This window comes from Phyllobates terribilis, unplaced genomic scaffold (assembly GCF_046119375.1).
Source record: "Phyllobates terribilis strain yellow unplaced genomic scaffold, ASM4611937v1 Scaffold_35__1_contigs__length_13245226, whole genome shotgun sequence".
NCBI classification, from domain to species: Eukaryota; Metazoa; Chordata; class Amphibia; order Anura; family Dendrobatidae; genus Phyllobates; species Phyllobates terribilis.
In genome coordinates this window covers 6427030-6446885 of record NW_027362795.1, presented here as the reverse complement: position 1 = coordinate 6446885, position 19856 = coordinate 6427030, and the positions used below count along the sequence as shown (strand labels likewise).

Sequence of the window (19856 nt, the reverse complement as noted above, 5' to 3'; positions counted from 1 at the left end):
CCAGCTCTGGACCCTGGCTTTCTGCACCTCCTCATTTCGGGGGTGACTCCGTTTTATGTCGGCGTTTTCTGAACCAGTGCACACTGCACTTTGAACTTTTGGCGCATCAGTTTCCCTCCGACCGGGCCAAGGTGGCGTTTATCATGTCTCACCTCACCAGGGAAGCATTGGCATGGCTAAACCCTCTATCGGAGAGAGGGGATCCCCTGATGTCTGATCTTCCGGCTTTCCTCACTGCCTTCCTAAAGATCTTCGATGAGCCCGGACATAGGACGTCTACTGCCTCCTCACTGCTCCGTCTCCGCCAAGGGAGTCTCATCGTGGGCCACTATGCCATACAGTTCCGTACCCTCGCCTCTGAGCTCGCCTGGAACGAAGAGGCCCTGGTGTCCACCTTCTGGGAGGGTCTTTCCGGACGAATCAAGGACGAGCTAGCCGACCGGGACATTCCTACCACCCTGGATGACCTGGTGTCACTAGCTACCCAGATTGACATCCGTTTCCTGGAACGAGTTAAGGAGACTAGGAGACTACCCGGGAGAAAAGATTTCCTCTTCTTGCTCCCATTTTCCAGAAACCGGCCTCCCAACCAGCAACTCCCCGGGCACGCTCGCCCGAACCCATGCAGATTTACCAGACCAAGATGGTTAAGTCCCGCCAAGAGACATGCCGAGCCGAGGGGAGCTGTTTCTACTGTGGTAGTAAGGAGCACCTGATCCGCTCCTGTCTGGTGAAGCCGGGAAACTCCAGTGTCTAGGACGGCTTGGAGGGGTCGTCCTAGACAAGAGTAAAACCTCTCCGTCATTGACTCTATCTGTTTGTACATTTCCAGTGGCAAGATATACTTCTTTGAGACAGCCTTCCTGGATTCTGGATCCGCCGGGAATCTCATCTCACAGGCGGTAGTGGAGCAGTATCAGATTCCTACTATACGTGTGGCTGAACCATTGTCGGTCGCCGCTGTGGACGGGAGACTTCTTCCAGTAAACATCCTACTCGTCACAGAGCCTGTAATCCTTCAGGTGGGAATGCTGCACTCAGAGAAGATCTCCTTTCACGTGCTGTCCAGTCTCTCTCACGCTCTCCAGCTCGGTCTGCCTTGGCTTCAGAAACATGGGCCCGTCCTGAATTGGAGATCCGGTGAAGTGCTTCGTTGGGGTCAGAAATGCCATGAGTCCTGCCTGGTTCCGGTTCGTCCAGCTCTACCTCTGTCTACCCCGGCTAATGTACCTGGTCTACCGTCACCTTACTGGTCCTATGCAGACGTCTTCGACAAGTAGGAAGCAGAGACACTGCCACCTCATAGACCATATGACTGCCCTATTGACCTGGTACCCAGCACCTCTCCACCCCGTGGGCGTGTCTACCCCTTGTCGCTGGCCAAAACTCAGGCCATGTCGGAGTACATCGAAGAAAATCTTACTAGAGGATTCATCCAGAAATCTACCTTCCCGGCTGGAGCAGGATTTTTCTTCGTAAAGAAAAAGGATGGCTCTGTGCGTCCCTGTATTGATCATAGGGGACTCAACCAGATTACCATTAAAAATAAGTACCCCCTGCCGCTCATCTCTGAACTGTTCGATCGCCTTAAAGGTGCGAAGATCTTCACCAAGCTCGATCTTCGCGGGGCGTACAACTTGGTTCGGATCCGCCAGGGAGACGAGTGGAAGACGGCATTCAATACCCGGGACGGCCACTACGAGTACCGTGTGATGCCCTTCGGTCTCTGTAACGCTCCAGCTGTCTTCCAAGAGCTAGTTAATGACATCTTCCGTGATCTCTTATACTCATGCATGGTGGTATACTTGGACGACATCTTGGTCTTCTCTCCGGACCTATCCACACACCGGAGGGATGTTCGTCAGGTTCTGCTTAGGCTCAGGCAGAACCACTTATACGCAAAATTTGAGAAATGCCTCTTCGAGCAAACCTCTCTTCCGTTCCTGGGCTATATTACCCCTAAGACTGGTCTACGGATGGACCCCGAGAAGGTCTCTGCCGTCTTAAAGTGGCCCCGGCCGGAGGGGTTGAAGGCGATTCAGCGATTCCTGGGCTTCGCTAACTATTACCGCCTCTTCATCCCACATTTCTCCTCCCGGACTGCTCCCATCTCAGCGCTCACCCATAACGGAGCAAATCCTAAGGAATGGACGTCCGAAGCGGAGGAGGCCTTCCTCTCTTTAAAACAAGCCTTCTCTTCTGCCCCAGTGCTGCACCGTCCGGATTGCAACAAAGTTCTTTCTGGAGGTTGATGCTTCCTCTTCCGGAGCAGGAGCGGTGCTCACCCAGAAGTCTCCATCCGGCAGAATGGTAACCTGCGGCTTCTTCTCCAAGCTCTTCTCCTCGTCCGAGCGCAACTACTGCATGGGAGACCGAGAACTGCTGGCCATCAAATTGGCACTGGAGGAGTGGCGTCACCAGCTAGAGGGGGCTCTGCCCCTGGTGGTCATCTACACTGACCACAAAAACCTGGCATATCTACAAAATGCGCAGACTCAATCCGCGTCAGGCTCGATGGTCTTTGGTCCCGTTTCAACTTCACTCTACATTACCGCCCTGCTGACAAGAACATTAAAGCCGATGCTTTGTCCCGATCCTTCCTGTCCTCCAACCAAGAGGAGGAGCATATGCATATTATCGATCCCTCCAAAGTGATGAATGTGGCTCCGTTGGGCTTCTGAACTCTCTCGTCCATTGAATTTGTCAGGTTTTGGATGGTTTCTGCTTCAATTGTTTTGCATGAGGACAGAATACCCTCCCGGAGCTGTTGCTTAGATGTGAACTGCCTCCCGCCATCATAGACACTCCTTTTAATGATGCTCCAAAGGTTCTGAATGGGGTACAGGTCAGGGGAGCATGGGGGTCACACCATAAGTTTGTCCCCTTTTATGCCCATATCAGCCAGAGATGCAGATGTTTTATGTGCAGCATGAGATGGTGCATTATCATGCAGAAAAATGATCTTGCTGTGAAATACACGGTTCTTCTTCTTGAACCATGGCAGGAAGTGCTGTTTGAGAAAATCCACATACATTATGGAGTTCATCTTTAGCGCCTTCAGGGATCCTAAAGGGGCCGACAATCTCTCTCCCCATGATTCCAGCCCAAAACATTACTCCACCTCCTCCTTGTTGGCGCTGTAGCCGTGTTTGCGTGGGGTGTCCATCAACCAGCCATCCTCCACTCCATCCATCTGGACCATCGAGCGCTGCACGGCACTCATCCGTGAACAAAACAGTTTTGAAATCAGTCTTCATGTAATGTTTGGCCCACTGGAGCCGTTTCTGCTTGTGTGAAGTGGATAGAGGAGGTCGACAGGATGGCGTATGCACAGCTGCAAACCTCTGAAGGACCCTGCATCTTGTTGTTCGGGGGACGTTGGAGGCACAAGCAGCTTCAAAAACTTGTCTGCTGCTATGACAAGGCTTTTTTGCCGCTGCTCTTTCAACCTGACGTAATTGCCTGTAGGAAAGAGTCCTCAATTTGCCCTTATCAGCACGCACACGTGTGTACTGTGAATCAGCTACATACTTCTTGATTGCCAAGACACTTCATCCTGATCATCGCACAATGTTGATTGTAGTCATGCCTTGACCTAAACACTCCACAATTTGTTGCTTCTCAGCAGCCGACACATCCTTTTTCTTTCCCATTTTGGCAGAAAATGTAGGCTGCTTAATAATGTGAGACAGCCTTCTTAAGTAGTCTTGCCTTTCATTGGACACACCTGCCAAACTAATTAGCACAGGTGTCTGCAATTGCTTACAGTGATATAAAGAGCCCTGACACACATCACCATCAATGAGTTTAACTGACAAACAAACAAATTCTTCCCTTATCACTCCTAAACACTTTTTGCATAATAATTTGGAACGCAGTGTACATGTGCTTTTCCACAAAACACCAGTGGTTCACGTAGTGAATCTTACAGTTCTAACTTGCCAACCGTGGTCTGTATGGAGTTGTGCAATAAAGGGCCCAAAATTAAGATAACATAGATGGGAGAGGTCTCTATGAATAGGAATTCCTAAGTATTTGATACCCTGTGAGGGCCAGGCAAAGGGAAAGTTGGACTGGATGGAATCCTATATGGATTTGGGGAGGGAGACATCGAGGGCCTCAGACTTCGCTGCATTGATTTTAAAATTTGACCACGTAACAAAGTGATCTATTTCAGCCATAACAACATGGATGGATATATGTGATTGAGTGATATATACTAGGACATCATCAGCAAATAGAGAGCACTTGTACTCGGTGCCTCCCACCTCAATCCACCTAATATTGGGGTTATGGCGAATTGATGAGAGCAGGTGCTCCGTCACTAGGATGTATAAGAGAGGGGACAGAGGACATCCCTGCCTTGTCCCATTGGTGATTGTGAAAGGTGATGAAAATATTCTGATGCACCCCCTGGGCCTTGGGACACCCGGAGCCGGACCCTTTTTGGTGGATGCTGGTGGTTGTAGTCTTTGTGGCGGCGACCCGGTTCCGTGGCTCAGGGCGGTCAAACCAGTGGCGGAACTATTTATGTGGTTTTGATGTTTAAATGTCCGACTACGCCACCCGTGGATTGCGGTCAGAGTGAACCGCCGCTGCAGGGCAGACCGCTGAGGCTGGTGTTGTGGGTGCAGCAGAGCGTAGCATAACTCCCCACGGGAGGAGTATAGCCTCAGGGCAGTGTATGCGGAGGATGGGGGTGATGGTGCAGGGCAGCAGCAGTAACGACACGGAGTCAGTGATGCAGTCCAGGGCCTTTACTCACAGTTCTTATTATCCAGACCACGTCTGCAGGTAACGGCTGCCCACGTCGTACTGTGCTCACCAGGTGAGGGGCTCAGACAACTCCCAGATAACTTTGGAGCGCTTCACAGGACCCCCTTTGTGTGTCCTTTGTCTGGCCTTTCTTACCAACCCTTCTGTCCGGCTGCCTCGGGCCTCCTCTTGGTAAACTTGGCGCCAGTTTCCCTGACCCTATGTGGTGCCTTCCTAGCGGGTGTAGCGAGGGGCTGCGCCACATAAAATGTCACAGCCTCCGGTTTCTAGCTGAGGGTCGTTTCCTGCCTCCACTAGTTTCGGGGACCGGTCTCCCCCTTTGGCCTGACCCCTCCACGCAGGTGGATTCGGGCGTGCGGTGGCGACTCGCCCGTCCGCACCCCTGGGATCCCTTCGTTCCTCGTTCCTGGAGCCTTCTCCGCTCCTCTTCCTTCCTTCTCCCTCTTCCAGGCCTGGGCCTCTGTTACTAGGCCCGCCTCCGGAGCAGAGCTCATGCAGAGCCCCTGCTCCCTGCCACTTCTGCTCAGACTTCTCTGCACTGAACTAAGATGGTGCCCACCTTTTATACTCCCTTCTCAATGCACCCAGGAACTGCTTCCTCCCTGCTCCTGCACTACAGGGTTCCCCTTCCTCAGTGTTCCCTCCCCCCACTCCAGCCAGGGACAGGGACTGTCGTGCCCATCTCAGAGGCATATTGGTCGCCCTGCCCCACGGCAATGTGGTGTAATGCATGCAGGTGTCGGGTCCTGATCCACACTCCATCCTTACCTGAGAGTGAGATATCACACCTCTGGGTGAGGTGCAATACCTCTGTAGCAACCGAGCCCTCAGGGTGCTACAGTTCCATTTATCTTCAGCCTAGGTGACGTATTGTGATACAGGGCCGTGATTTTGGCTATAAAAGGGTCCCCTAGACCCCTACCCCAAGCTTTTTAAGAGAATCATATATGGCGTGCCAGGAGACTCTATGGAATGCTTTCTCAGCATCCAACGAGAGTATCTAATTACAAATTTTTAACTGCATCTAGCCCAGGAAATACTTTGTGCCTAGTAGCAGTGTCTGCTAGTCAGCGGATTATCCCGGCTGTTAAGCAAGCTACACCACCTGTAGTTTAGACACTTAATTTTTTCAAAGGAAATGCTTCGGGACCATGGGATACTCAGTGAAGAGCATCAGGAGGCACCCCAAGGCATAGGGGCTGGGACTGGCAGTAGGATGCCTTGCGGTGGACAGCCGAGCTCGATCCTTATAAAAGCTTTTTAACTGCAGCAGCTTTAGTGGACACTACTGGAGCTGGAATTACGCGGCTGCTGGCATGAGACTTGCCCTCCAGTAGATCCTTGTAAATGGATTTAAAGTGTATTCATTCAAATTAGAGAGACAATTTAAATTAAAAAGCTTAGAGCTGCCTCCACCACAGGGGGGCTCGCTCGACCCACCAGCGGACAGGCACCAGTATTGGGAGAGGGGGGCTTGCCATCAGGGTTCACCGCGGCTCTGGCACAAACCCGGCGACACGGAGGTGGCACGGGCAGGAGCGGACTGGCCGTGTCGGCTTCTCACTTTTTGGATTTTAGAAGGGCATGACATGCCTATATCTGTGTCCCCCCCTCCTTTTACTCCTCCACCTCTTTTATTTTCGCATGACTATATGTACTTGTCACTTTTCCATGTGTTAGTTATGTCTTCTGAGCAGTTTGTCAGCTTTTGGACACCTTTGAAGGTGTTTTCTATGTGTTTCTATGTGTTTTTGTTTGCCTGCCATTGGTTTTAACGGTGTTCGAAGGTGTTCGACGAACAGTTCGACGAACAGTTCGGCGAACACACGGGTGTTCGACGAACCGAACCGAACTCGAACACTACGGGGGTGGCTCAACACTAATCCTGAGTCTTCTTTTTATGTGCTATGAAATATTTTCTTCATTTTTGTAACCACTTTTGAATGAACATTAAATAAGCTTTTGTTTTATCCACACAATTCAAGATTGTTTTCCTCTCTATTCTCACCGTACCCTTACCTAAAGTAAGGAAGTGTTAGTTTTTCTAACACCAACCAGCAACCTTTTCACACTGCTCTGGCTTCAAGAGTGGTATTACGCGGCCCCCTAGAAATTGGGACAGGAAAGTAGTTCGACATGATGTGGGTGCCTGTTGTGCTCCCTCAGAAGGCACAGTTTCATGTTGCCCACGGCATCGGCGTGCATATCCACTTCCCCCTCCTTTGCCACTCGCCTTGCCCATTTAAATGGCGTTTAATATTTGTCACGTTGCCAAAAATGTCTGTATTATTACCGCAGTAATATAGGATCACGTCTGATGACTATGGTTTTACGCAGTGACCTGGGAGTCAGAAATGCTTCCAGAGGTCTTCCCCATGCTGTACCCATATCTTTTCAGCACTGTATGCATGTGTCTGATGATGTGTCACACACCACATGGCCAGATAAGGTTGTAAAATGTTAAAATGACATTTCCCAGTGAATGCATTTGTCTTGGTTGAAAGCAATGCAAAAGTGCAAAAACGCATCAAAAACGCTACATGTTAACATAGCCCAAGGTGTGGAGGAGTATTTTTGTTTTTGCTTATTTATTTTGCCTTATATACAAGTCATTACCCTGGAAAGGATGTTCCTTAACATATTTCCCAGGAAAATCAATTTTGGTTTCGTTTTTGTATGTTTTATTGTGAGTCCGTAAAAGTGGTGTAATACCTTTGACAACGATGTTGACAGCAGTGACCTGGGAGTCAGAAATTCTTCCAGGGGTCTTCCCCATGCTGTTCCCAAGTCATTTGAGCACTGTTCCATCGATTTGGGCAATTTTTAGGCCCCCTGCAGACCACCGGAGGGAGCTGCCTGAAAAATGCTTTAGTTTCCCATAGACTTACATTGGGCTCATTGCTCGGGTCCAGCATAAAAGCACTGCAATTTGCTCGACCCGAGCATCCAAGCATTTTAGTGCTTGCTCATCACTATTGTTTCACTTTAAATCCAGATTAGTGGCCTGCAGAGCTGAAATCACAAAGATTCACTGTCCAAATATTTCTGGATCTAACTGTATTCATATATGTACACTATATGGACAAATATTGCATCTCTTGCCCCCACCCCCCAAAACAAATCCCAAAATGTTCTCCTGCCCCTTTTCCTAACTCCCAATCCCAAAATAGACAAGGACATTTGGCGTTGATAATCCTCCCTCTTTTGTAGACTTCTGGAGCTAAAGCATCTTTAGCCTCGGCTCTCGACTTCTCCTACAAATAACATGGTGGGAAAACAAACCACTTTCTATAATCAGTTATTTTTTTATTACATTTTTTTAAAGGGAAATTACAATAAAATGTCCCCAATCCCTTTTTCCCTTCTCCCAATCCATAATGCTGGGGTAAGATTATCTCTACAGAGACCCCTGTACAGGAATATTAGGGCTCCAGCGACATCACATCTATTATACAGAGAATAGCGCCATCTCCATAGCTCTGTACACAAGGACATAGAGATCAGACAAGGTCCTCATATTCAGGCAGCTTCTATTCTACTCCAACCCTCTTTATAAGGACAAGATCAGAGTCTCGTTATACCGAGCAGAGAAGCTCCAGGGACAAAGACCCCGTCTGCTCCTAACACGCTGGGGGTCCGGAGTATCCAGCCACGGAGCCCGGATTCTCTCATTTGTGGCCCCAGCGTTTCTTGTAGAATAAATCCCTTTCTCATCCAGTCCTGTAGTAATGACTTTGTTATCAGGTTTTGTAGGAGGGTTCGTCTGACTCCATCTTATGTTATCAATATCTGTGCGAGAAACGAGAGACGTCCGAGTGCAGTTTTACCAAGTGTCCAGAGTCAGTTCTTCTACAGTCTGATAAAGAGCCGCGGTGTCTCCGACCGAACCTGGGGGTATACAGCTGTATATAGCGTACACACACTGCTCCGTACATACACAGCTCCGCTCCGTACACACAGGGCTCCATATATACACTGCTCTGCACGCCTTGTACACGCGCGGCTCCGCTCCGTAAGCCTCGTACACACGCGGCTCCGCTCCGTACGCCTCGTACACGCGCGGCTCCGCTCCGTACGCCTCGTACACACGCGGCTCCGCTCCGTACGCCTCGTACACGCGCGGCTCCGCTCCGTACACCTCGTACACACGCGGCTCCGCTCCGTACACCTCGTACACATGCGGCTCCGCTCCGTACACCTCGTACACACGCGGCTCCGCTCCGTACACCTCGTACACACGCGGCTCCGCTCCGTACACCTGGTACACACGCGGCTCCGCTCCGTACACCTCGTACACACGCGGCTCCGCTCCGTACACCTCGTACACACGCGGCTCTGCTCCGTACACCTCGTACACACGCGGCTCTGCTACATCCACACTGTAAACCCCTCCTGACCCCACACATAAACTTCAGCTCATCCAGCACCATGACAACCAGCACAGCAGAGTCCTGCATCCACTGAGGCCCCTGATCATGTGACCCCTGACTCCTCCCCTCCTGTGACCTCATCACAGCTCCTGTGCGCACAGAGCAGCCATATATGTGGTGGCGGCTCTGCAGGTGGAGGTATGTGGAGACCCCCATTACTGGGCGCAGGGGGCATTAACCCCTTCAGCACGGAGACTCTTTTGGGGTCTTGTGTTGCCCCTTTATAAGAATCATAAGGTTTTTGTTCTGTTTCCTGTAATAGATACATACGACCCAACTATGGAGACAGGAAGGGAGGAAACGTATTGTTCTCATAGTACAGGACCCCTTTACTGCCCCACAGTGTAATGCCCCCATTATGCCCCTTATGCAGGATGTATGATGCCCCCACACAGTGTAATGCCCCCATGATGCCCCTTATGCAGGATGTATGATGCCCCCACACAGTGTAATGCCCACATTATGCCCCTTATGCAGGATGTATGATGCCCCCACACAGTGTAATGCCCCTTATGCAGGATGTATGATGCCCCCACACAGTGTAATGCCCCCATTATGCCCCTTATGCAGGATGTATGATGCCCCCACACAGTGTAATGCCCCCATTATGCCCCTTATGCAGGATGTATGATGCCCCCACACAGTGTAATGCCCCTTATGCAGGATGTATGATGCCCCCACACAGTGTAATGCCCCCATTATGCCCCTTATGCAGTATGTATGATGCCCCCACACAGTGTAATGCCCCCATTATACCCCTTATGCAGGATGTATGATGCCCCCACACAGTGTAATGCCCCCATTATGCCCCTTATGCAGTATGTATGATGCCCCCACACAGTGTAATGCCCCCATTATGCCCCTTATGCAGGATGTATGATGCCCCATACAGTGTAATGCCCCCATTATGCCCCTTATGCAGGATGTATGATGCCCCCACACAGTGTAATGCCCCCATTATGCCCCTTATGCAGGATGTATGATGCCCCCATTATGCCCCTTATGCTGGATGTATGATGCCCCCACATAGTGTAATGCCCCCATTATGCCCCTTATGCAGGATGTATGATGCCCCCACACAGTTTAATTCCCCCATTATGCCCCTTATACAGTATGTATGATGCTCCCACGCAGTGTAATGCCCCCATGATGCCCCCACACAGTATAATGCCCCCATTATGCCCCTTATGCAGGATGTATGATGCCCCATACAGTGTAATGCCCCCATTATGCCCCTTATGCAGGATGTATGATGCCCCCACACAGTGTAATGCCCCCATTATGCCCCTTATGCAGGATGTATGATGCCCCCACACAGTGTAATGCCCCCATTATGCCCCTTATGCAGGATGTATGATGCCCCATACAGTGTAATGCCCCCATTATGCCCCTTATGCAGGATGTATGATGCCCCCACACAGTGTAATGCCCCCATTATGCCCCTTATGCAGGATGTATGATGCCCCCCACACAGTGTAATGCCCCCATTATGCCCCTTATGCAGGATGTATGATGCCCCCCACACAGTGTAATGCCCCCATTATGCCCCTTATGCAGGATGTATGATGCCCCCCACACAGTGTAATGCCCCCATTATGCCCCTTATGCAGGATGTATGATGCCCCCACAGTGTAATGCCCCCATTATGCCCCTTATGCAGGATGTATGATGCCCCCACACAGTGTAATACCCCCATTATGCCCCTTATGCAGTATGTATGATGCCCCCACACAGTGTAATGCCCCCATTATGCCCCTTATGCAGGATGTATGATGCCCCCACACAGTGTAATGCCCCCATTATGCCCCTTATGCAGTATGTATAATGCCCCCATTATGCTCCTTATGTAGTACCTCTTGAAGCTCATCAAGAGAATGCCAAGAGTGTGCAAAGCAGTCATCAAAGCAAAAGGTGGCTACTTTGAAGAACCTAGAATATAAGACATATTTTCAGTTGTTTCACACTTTTTTGTTAAGTATATAATTCCACATGTGGTAATTCATAGTTTTGATGCCTTCAGTGTGAATGTACAATTTTCATAGTCATGAAAATACAGAAAAATCTTTAAATGAGAAGGTGTGTCCAAACTTTTGGTCTGTAAAATATATATATATATATATATATATATATATATATATATAATGATAATTTTTTGCCCTTTTGAGGTTGGGGGCCCAAGTACAGCTATTCCTGTGGGACCTGTGATTTCTATCTACGTTGCTGTGTATAGGATAATAGCGTATAATAAAGTTGTTATGGATGTGATTTAACTAAAATTGTGCAGTCAGCTCATTAACAACATTATGACAGCTGACACCCTGCAGTATCGGCCCCAGACGTTTTTGCGACCGATGAACCCCTTAAATACCGCTGTTAATCGCGACAGCACTATTTAAGTTGTTACAAGGGGGTCACAAGACCCCCTTTGTAACCACCGGACCCCCGCAATGAGAATTGCTGGTCCCAATGCTTACTATGGTACCCTGACTTCACGTGATGACCCCAGGGTACAGTGGTCTGTGAGATCTAGCTATAAGCTGACTATTCTCATACACTGCAGTTTATGAGAGCAGTGATAAAAAAAATAAAATTATACATGTCCCACAGTGAAATTAAGTATGTAAAAGACACAAAAAACCGCACACATCACGAAAAGCCGTTTCGCCATTTAAAACGCAGCGATTGTGATGCAACAAAAATAAACAACAACAACAAAAAAAGTACACACAGTTGGTATCACTGGATCCGGAATGACCCGCTCTATAAAACTGGCATGTTATTTATTCTGTTTCGTGGACACCGTAAAAAAAATAAAAATAAATGCACACCAAAACATCGCTTATTCATCATACTGATTAGTGATCAAAAAGTTGTGTTAAAAAAAAAATGGTAAAAATGAAACCACCAAACCGCAAAAAACAAGCCCTAATATAGCTAATAGCCCTAATATAGCTCATTCGGCAAAAAAAAATAAAAAAGTTTCAACTCTCAGAAAATGGCAATGCTAAAACAAATTCATTTTTGTAAAATATTATTTTTAGTCTGTAAAAATAGCAAAGCACAAAAATTATAAATCTGGTATTGCTGTAATCGCACCGACCCGATGAACAAATCGGTCTGATCACTTTTACTGCGCAGCGAATGGCGCAAAAAATATAGAAAAAATTACTGTATTGCTGGTTTTTGTTCATTTTATGTCTGAAAAATCTGCATAAAAAGCGATCAAAAAAATATATGCAAAATGGTACCAAAAAAATCTGCCACTCGACCTGCAAACAATAATCGATCTTACAGCTCTGTTTGCCAAAAAATAAAAAAGTTACGTGTGTTTTAGTCTAATGTGTTTGGAGGCGTTAAAAGGTAACTTATTGGACGCTGCCTCTGGCCTGGCCTAATAGACTTTTGTACATTGCAGGCCCAGACACCATTATTAGGCATTTAAGTATCGGAATAACTAGGCAGCCACATAATATCGAGTACTTGGGGAGGAGGGGCATTGACCGAACTCTGTCAAACCTTCTTAGATGCCATGTTTGCATTTGACAGCAGTAAGTGGTTAAACTGCCAGGGTGGGTGTAGCAGCCGTACCTGTGCCATCCCTGCAGGGTACATCTGTTCTGGTGCTCAAAAGACTTAATTTCTTTTAAAACAAATGTTTAACTTGTTAAAAAGTAACAAAATGTGTCTTGTGCTTTTTGCAGGTTTTTTTTTTCTTATTACAAGAATTGTTGGTGCCAATTTTCTTTTGAAACATTTTAATATCTGAGAAAAAAAAAGGTCAGTAAAGTCCGCTCAGTCTCAGCCTCGCTCAGATCCAGCCAGAGCAGCCTGGTTCATGAATAATAAAATAGGAGGAATGACCCATCGTATCAGGCTTTGAACTTGAATAAAACATAGCTTTTATTGAGCCATTAAAAAAATGCTGCTACCACCATAATAAGTCTTAGTGCACACAAGGATCACAGCTGTCTCGACCTACATTTCGACGTGCAGTCTTAATCATGGTCTGTCTGAACTGTGGACTAGTGAGCATATAAAGGTAGGTTGTAATTAAAGATAATAGTTATCATGTGCTCACTAGTCTCTGAGGTCAGTATGATTACCATAGACAAAAGGGAAATAAAAAGGTTAGTGACACATATATTATTATCCTCTAAAATGAATATCATTGACATGTAGAAAAAATAAAAATATTTGTGATACAAATATAGAATAAATATAGAAACTAGCAATATACCATGTCCAAGGTGTAAAGAAAACTGTCATTAATATTGTAGTATTAGATCCTGCCTGAGATTTAAAAATCTCAAGAATTAATAATCTGCTGGGATTTTACAACTCTGGAAATGTATGTGAAAAAGGAGATGATACCAAGGGGATTAAGGCTAAAATAAGTGGCCACAGCCCTGTATGATGAGACATTTCACACAGAGTGGAACTGCAGCCTTAGCGATTGTTCATTGAAGTTGATGGGTTAATCCTGAAATATGAGGAGCTGGAACTTTTTATTTCTGTTTTAGTTTTTGTATCCAATTCTCATTGGACAAATTTGTGCACAACAAGGATTTCACTAGCCATAATGACAAACTGAAAGCTAATTTAGCGAAGATAGAAGATTTTATTATGAACATTTAAAAAAACGAAATTCAAACATGATAGTGAGGATTACTCACAGAACAAAGTGTATGATTGGAATAAAGGTCCATTTTCTATTCTAAAAAAACGTCCCTACTAACGTACAACAAAACCTGCCAAAGTAAGTTTGAAGGGTATGGCTGTTTCTACAGATTTTTCTTCTACCTTTCCTACATCAAATCAGATGAACATTCAGATTCCTCAGTAAGCTCGGCAAGTGAAAATCAGCAATTTATGACCAGCAGAAGTATCCAGCAAAATACATCTACTAGCATGCCAAAAAACGGAGGAAAGGGGGGCCGCAAACACAAGCGGAAACACATATACCACCCGGAACAGAAACCACCGCTATTAGAGCTACCGATTTGGAATTTGTCCAATTTTGTGTTATCAGAGGAACAATTATCACTTTTAAGTTTTCCCCCTACCAACGAGTTTGCTGTATTAGAACAATTTTGAATGTTAATAGACTGGCGCGGACCCTTACTGTGAAATGTCATTTTGATAGCTCTGATATTGATGTTGAAAATATTACTGATGTTGCAACAGTTAATTCTGATATTACTCCTAACAAATCTTTTTCAGAACAAAAGGTGTTATTACAATTGAAATCATTGGAGAGGGAATCTATGAAGTCTGATACCTCTCTGAATAGTCTGTTTCATAGGGGAAATCCATCCTTTAATCCACTTCAATCACGTCCCATGGTTTTAGACCAGTTCAGGATCTTATTGAAAAGGATTTGGTTTCTCTAAACAAATGAAATCACTCATAATGGAAATAAAAATAACAATCTAACTAGAAAAGAAAAAATTGCCCTGAGGGAAATCAAAACTAATATGGATTTGACAGCAGACAAGCAGACAAGTGGGGCACAATAGTGGTATTACATTCGATTTAGCTCAAGCTCAATTTGATTAATTTAAGAAACAAGAAATACTGATGTGTATTTGGAACTAATCAGAGACCTCACCAATGATTTCAATATGGAATTATATATATTGCTACAAGAAGGTTTGAGTACAGGAGCCTTGGATAAAAAAAACCTTGCGGAACAGCTCTATGTGGAACAACCTTTCATACCTATATATCATTAATTTCCTAAGGACCACAAAAACATATTTCCACCACCACTCAGACCAATAGTAGCGGGCTTAGGTTCTATGGGAGAGAGACTGGGTGTGTGGATAGATTTCTATCTTCAACCACTAGTGCAAGAAATTCCCAGCTACATTAGGGACTCTAAATTTGTGGCTACTGTATTTGAAGATTTTTCTATAGCAAGAGAATTATCACTGGCTATTATGCGATGTTATACACACGTGGTCAAAATTGTTGGTACCCCTCGTTTAATGAAAGAAAAACTCACAATGTCACAGAAATAACTTGAATTTGACAAAAGTAATGATAAATTAAAAACCCATGAAAATGAACAAATGAAAATCAGACATTACTTTTCAACCCTGCTTCCACAGATTTTTGAAAAAAAATAAACTCATGAAATAGGCCTGGACAGAAAATATGGTACCCCTGAAAATAATGTGACAAAAGGGACATGTTAAATCAAGTTGTGTCCACTAATTAGCATCACAGGTGTCTACAATCTTGTAATCAGTCAGTGGGCCTGTATATAGGGCTACAGATACTCACTGTGCTGTTTGGTGACATGGTGTGTACCACACTCAACATGGACTAGAGGAAGCAAAGGAAAAAGTAGTCTCAGGAGATTAGAAAGAGAAAATTATAGACAAGCATGTTAAAGGTAAAGGTTATAAGACCATCTCCAAGCAGCTTGATGTTTCTGTGACTACAGTTGCACATATTATTCAGAAATTTAAGATCCATGGGACTGTAGCCAACCTCCCTGGACGTGGCCGCAGGAGGAAAATTGATGACAAATCAAAGAGACGGATAATACGAATGGTAACAAAAGAGCCCAGGATAACTTCTAAAGAGATTAAAGGTGAACTTCAATCTCAAGGAACATCAGTGTCAGATCGCACCATCCGTCGTTGTTTGATCCAAAGTGGACTTCATGGGAGACAACCAAGGAGAACACCATTGTTGGAAAAAAAATCATAAAAAATCCAGACTGGAATTTGCCAAACTACATGTTGACAAGCCACAACACTTCTAGGAGAATGTCCTATGGACAGATGAGACAAAAATGGAAGTTGTTGGCAAGGCACATCAGCTCTATGTTGACAGACGGAAAAATGAAGCATATCAAGAAAAGAACACTGTCCCTACTGTGAAACATGGTTGAGGCTCTGTTATGTTCTAGGGATCCTTTGCTGCATCTGGCACAGGGTGTCTTGAATCTGTGCAGGGTACAATGAAATTTCAAGACTATCAAGGGATTTTAGAGAGAAATGTGCTGCCCAGTGTCAAAAAGCTTGGTCTCAGTCGCAGGTCATGGGTCTTGCAACAAGATAATGACCCAAAACACACAGCTAAAAACACCCAAGAATGGCTAAGAGGAAACATTGGACTATTCTGAAGTGGCCTTCTATGAGCCCTGACCTAAATCCTGTTGAGCATCTTTGTAAAGAGCTGAAAAATGCCGTCTGGGAAAGGCAACCTTCAAACGCGAGACAACTGGAGCAGTTTGCTCATGAGAAGTCGGCCAGAATACCTGTCGAGAGGTGCAGGAGTCTCATTTACAGTTACAGAAATTGTTTGATTGCAGTGATTGCCTCAAAAGGTTGTTCAACAAAATATTAAGTTAAGAGTACCATCATTTCTGTCCAGGCCTATTTTATGAGTTTTCATTTTTTTAAAAATTCTGTGGAAGCTGAAAAGCAATGTCTGACTTTCATTTGTTCATTTTCCAAGGTTTTTAATTTATTACTTTTGTCAGATTCAAGTTATTTCTGTGACCATTGTGGGGTTTTCTTTCATTAAACGAGGGGTACCAACAATTTTGATCACATGTGTAGGTCTATATCCATCCATACCACAGAGTGTAGCATTAACTAGCCTGAACTATCACTTGGATACCTATAGCACATATACAGTAGAAATAAAATAATTCATTATCATGTCGAATTTCTTCTAGATCATAATTATTTCTGCTTTGACAATCATTTTTTTTTTTTTTTACGAAGAAGAGGAGTAAGTATGGTTAGCAAATTTTCACTGTCATTGGATTAATGTCCAAATGGGAGGAGCAAGACATTTACAATGAGAGCAATATTTACAGCCCAAAAATCACATGGTACGGTCGATTTATCGACGACCTCCTCCTGATGTGGGGAGGCACACAGGAGGAGGCGTTGAAATTTGCAGAAAATCTCAACAACAATGATTTCAATTTGAGATTCACACATTGTTTTGATTCTAGAGAAATGCATTTTTTGGATCTTAAATTGAACGGTGACAAATATCTCAATACAGTAAAAATAGCACCCTATAGAAAAGAGACTGCCAGTAACAGTATTCTGCAGGCCAATTCTTACCACCCGCTGCATATCACGCGCAATATTCCATATGGGGAATTAATTAGGGCGAAACAAAATTGTACTGATAATACTGCGTTTGATATGGAAGCCAGAGAAGTTTGTGACAGATTGGCAAAAAAATGTTATCTTGATTGGAATCTTATAAAATCATACAAAATGGCATCGAGCCTAGAACGTAAGGATCTTCCCAAAAATAAGGAGCGAAAAAAAGATTTGGGATGTGAAACTTCTCTACAACTTATAGTCCGCAGTATAACAAAGTGGTGTCCATTATAAAGAAATACATAGAATGTTACACCAGGATCTGGGGCTTAATAATATTCTTACCAAGGATATTCGGTTTGTGGCTGTGGTACCACCCTGTCCCCCAGTCTTTTCCTGAGTGAAGAGCATAGGCTTTCTGAATCTACTACCTGGTTAAACCTTAGTGTTTTTTTCAAATGCGGAGCGAGCCGCTGTAAAGCGTGTTCACACACAGTGACAAAGGATATGTTTACCTCACTGCATAATAATCGTATATACAAAATACATGACCTTATTAATTGCTGCACACTCTGGCTTATATACCTTGTTGAATGTATTACATGTAAGATCCAATACATTGGTTGTACTACCGGCCCTTTAAAACTACGGATTAGAGGACACATATCTGATGTGGTTAATCCTTTGGCCACAAATATTTCAGCAGCGTCAACACACTTCCGAACGTTCCATAAATGGGAAGTTTCAGCACTGAAATTTCAAGGCATAGAAAGAGTGTATAGACCTATCCGGGGGGGAGACCATAGACGCAAACTGCTAAATAGGGAACCATATTGGATTTTTATGTTAGAAACCCGAGTACCCTTTGGATTGAATCTCAGGCAGGATCTAATGCTACAATATTAATGACTGTTTTGTTTACACCTTGGACATGGTATATCGCTAGTTTTTATATTCATTCTATATTTGAATCACAAATATTTTTGTTTTTTCTACATGTCAATGATATTAATTTTAGAGGGTAATAATAATGTGTCACTAACCTTTTTATTTCCCTTTTGTCTATGGTAATCATACTGACCTCAGAGACTAGTGAGCACATAACTATTATCTTTAATTACAACCTACCTTTATATGCTCACTAGTCCACAGTTCAGACAGACCATGATTAAGACTGCACGTCGAAACGCATAGGTCGAGACAGCTGTGATCCTTGTGTGCACTAAGACTTATTATGGTGGTAGCAGCATTTTTTAATGGCTCAATAAAAGCTATGTTTTATTTAAGTTTATAGCCTGATACACTGGATCATTCCTCTTATTTTCTGATTTTAATATCTGCTTTTTTATGGAGTTTTTCTTGTAATATAGGAAAGCCTAAGGCCAGAAATAAACCCCATAAACACTGTACATGGAAACTTTGGTATCAAATAACTCCTGTCTTTGTGGTCTTACAAACAATCTTTTATAAATGCCTCAAACTTCTGAGTGTGAATCAGACCTGAGATCTAACGTGATAGAAAATGAAAGTCCGGTGAAGACGGGAAACATTCATATAGACGGCCTGTGGAGATGTAGTCAGTGACGGACTCTGGCCAAATACGTTTATAGAGCCATAGTTATTTCTCATGTCACGTGTAATGAATATCTCCTGCAGTATTGCTAATGCCGATTCCAGTGTCGGTAAATGAGACGAGAATTAGCAATAAGGAAGATGAGTCTATGAGAAAGGTATTCACTTGCTGACTCGAAGGAAGGAACTGCTTGTTGTCTGTGGCCTAAAACATATAGATTTTATTACTACAGTAGATGTAAAGAAGAAAGCTAAATACTGTAAAACTTAAATCTCCTCAAATGTTTCCCTTATTATCTCCAGTAATTGTATTATTACACAGGATTTTTATGACTTTACATCTGCTCAACTTCTCATTCAGGTCTCTACAATATCGGATCCTCTTAGTGAAGATCTTCTATATAAGAGAATTTTCCTTAATTACACATCAAAGATGGATATGGACACAGACAAGATGACGGAGATGATATTCCACCTCACCCTAGAGATCCTCTTCCGGCTTACTGGAGAGGTGAGAGATTCTGATGACGTCACATTACATCATTCTTATCTATGGGAATAACAGATGGACAGAACTGGAGAGGTGAGCACTCTGGAAATGTCTGTAGTGAGATTTATTAATGTGTCTCTCTATAATCAGGATTACACAGTAGTAAAGAAGACCTCTAGTGAGTGCTGTCAGGACCCTGTGTCTGAGGGATGGGGAAGACCCCTGAGCCCAATCATGGAGCTTCCACCTCACCCCCTGATACATGAGGACATCAATGACCAGAAGATCCTAGAACTCACCTACAAGATGATTGAGCTGCTGACTGGAGAGGTGACACTGCTGGGAATGCTGGGACATTTTATAGTAAAGCTATGAAGGGATCAGGGGGATGACTGTATCATTGTATGTGTCAGGTTCCTATAAGGTGTCAGGATGTCGCTGTCTATTTCTCCATGGAGGAGTGGGAGTATTTAGAAGGACACAAAGATCTGTACAAGGACATCATGATGG

The 19856-nt window shown here is 44.7% G+C and overlaps 1 long non-coding RNA gene across 1 annotated transcript; it reads left to right on the top strand.

Annotated features, from left to right (window-relative positions):
* Positions 1–9262: 9262 nt before the first annotated feature.
* LOC141182671 (uncharacterized) lies at positions 9263–19317 on the top strand. Its single transcript, XR_012257938.1, has 3 exons — positions 9263–9344; positions 12908–12983; positions 19218–19317. It is a non-coding gene; the product is annotated as an uncharacterized lncRNA (long non-coding RNA).
* The last annotated feature ends 539 nt before the right edge of the window (positions 19318–19856 follow it).